At 33.4% G+C, this 1,893-nt stretch overlaps 1 non-coding gene across 1 annotated transcript; it reads left to right on the top strand.

Moving 5' to 3' along the window:
- The first annotated feature begins 520 nt into the window (after nucleotides 1-520).
- Nucleotides 521-711, top strand: LOC129404757 (U2 spliceosomal RNA). The gene has a single exon (XR_008630110.1). It is a non-coding gene; the product is annotated as a U2 spliceosomal RNA (small nuclear RNA).
- The last annotated feature ends 1,182 nt before the right edge of the window (nucleotides 712-1,893 follow it).

Genomic DNA, 1,893 nt, shown 5'->3' with positions numbered 1-1,893 from the left:
GAAATAATTTTAAATTCTTGGAAAGATGTCAAAGCAGTTAAAACCTGATGTTTAGCAATTTGGACATTTGTCTATCTAGATGGAGGAATGTTCTATTTTCTTCACCGTTGTTCATAGATCTCTCTGTGATTTGAGTTTCAATTATGGTTCAACTAGAGGGAGTTTGTTAAACAGTTTTCTATTATTTAGTATTATTTTAAATTCCGTTTTCTGGGATATTAAATCAAACTGACAGGCAGACAAGCTCACTGTCTCAGATATCTCTTTTGTATTGCTTAAAAATGCAAATAGGAATGCAATGGAAAGAAAACAGGTACCTACACAGTGTAGACATAATTGGTTATGGACATGTGAAATCTGAGACAGTTGGCTTATCAACCTGCAAATATACTGTCAGAGATACAAGAGGTTTGCCAGATCATTTATTTATTTTGTTTTTTGAACTAGTCTGATTTTCAAAGCATATCATTCCATTATTAACTAGCTAAGAACTATTAGTATGTAATTAAAACACAGTCTGATCGCTTCTCGGCCTTTTGGCTAAGATCAAGTGTAGTATCTGTTCTTATCAGTTTAATATCTGATACGTCCTCTATCCGAGGACAATATATTAAATGGATTTTTGGGACTAGGAAATGGAATAGGAGCTTGCTCCGTCCATTCCACGCATCGACCTGGTATTGCAGTACCTCCAGGAACGGTGCACCCCCTCGGGGGAATAAAAAAAAAAAACACAGTCTGTAATGGTGCTTTGTTATTTTTTTATGATATAGTATGGGGGAAATGTTCATCTTGGAATTTTAGCTTTAGTCTTCAGAACCTTTTTCATACCCCAACAAATTATGTTTGCCAAATTATGAGTGGACAAAATATGTGCTCAGGCCCATCTATATAGAGAAGAGAGGTGGGGGACACAAAGAGAAAGTCACAGAAAGGCATGGGCAGAAACAAAGAAGACCAAAAGGGAAGCAATCATGTGAGAAAAGTTGATATCTAATTTCTTTATTACTTTTGTGGAATAGTTCTATTTGATGAACTGGTTTTCATTCAAGAATATCAAAAGTCATCTATTCTATGGTACTTGTTCCATCCCATGAAATCTGTGTGGATATTAATTTCAACAAATTGTTCTCATGAATCCATAGATGGTACTCGTGTTTGGGAGTTAGCCATTCTTATAAAATGTCTAAAATTTCTCCTTTTTTAGGCCTGCAATTTTAGTGCTAAATCTGCAGCTTTCAGCCACTATACTAGACTCTATGATCTATTTTGCTGCAATATAATTTAATCTGGTAATGTAATAGTTTCCCTAACCTTATGTATAACTTTAAATATTTATGTATTATTCTGCACCTATATGTATTTCTATAATCTATTTTAATTTTCTGTGAAAATCAAACTCAGAATATTAAGCTATTTGTGAGGAAAATTAAATCCAAGGAAATTATGTCACATAATTATGGGACTGGATTTACTCTGTTTATTCTTTTAGTACCTATAAATAACTATTTGATTCTATAGTATATGCCAATTTCTTTATGAGATGTTTTATTTTTTCTTTGTCATGCCAGAAAAAGGCAAATGCTGTTAGGCAAGGACATCGTCCAGTGCCTAGAACAAAATGCATTTGTAGTAGGACTTTAATAGAGATTTGACAAATAAACTTATTTATCTGAGATCAGAAAGGCATGGGGTCCTTTGGTCTCCAGAGCCCACTTAGTTAATTCACTCAGCTGCTATCTGTATCCTTCCTGATGAAGACTCCAAGTGTTCTAATAGAAATATTTTAGTTTGCAATCTTGTAAATTTAGACAGAAATCACTCTATAGGCATGAATGTTTCCTAGTTTAAAAACAATACAATTCTTACCACTTGTTTTAAGTGATTCTAAAA

The sequence above is a fragment of the Sorex araneus genome, chromosome 4 (genome assembly GCF_027595985.1).
Source record: "Sorex araneus isolate mSorAra2 chromosome 4, mSorAra2.pri, whole genome shotgun sequence".
Lineage (NCBI taxonomy): Eukaryota > Metazoa > Chordata > Mammalia > Eulipotyphla > Soricidae > Sorex > Sorex araneus.
Note: the sequence above shows the minus strand (reverse complement) of the source record. Positions and strands in the feature narration are given on the sequence as shown.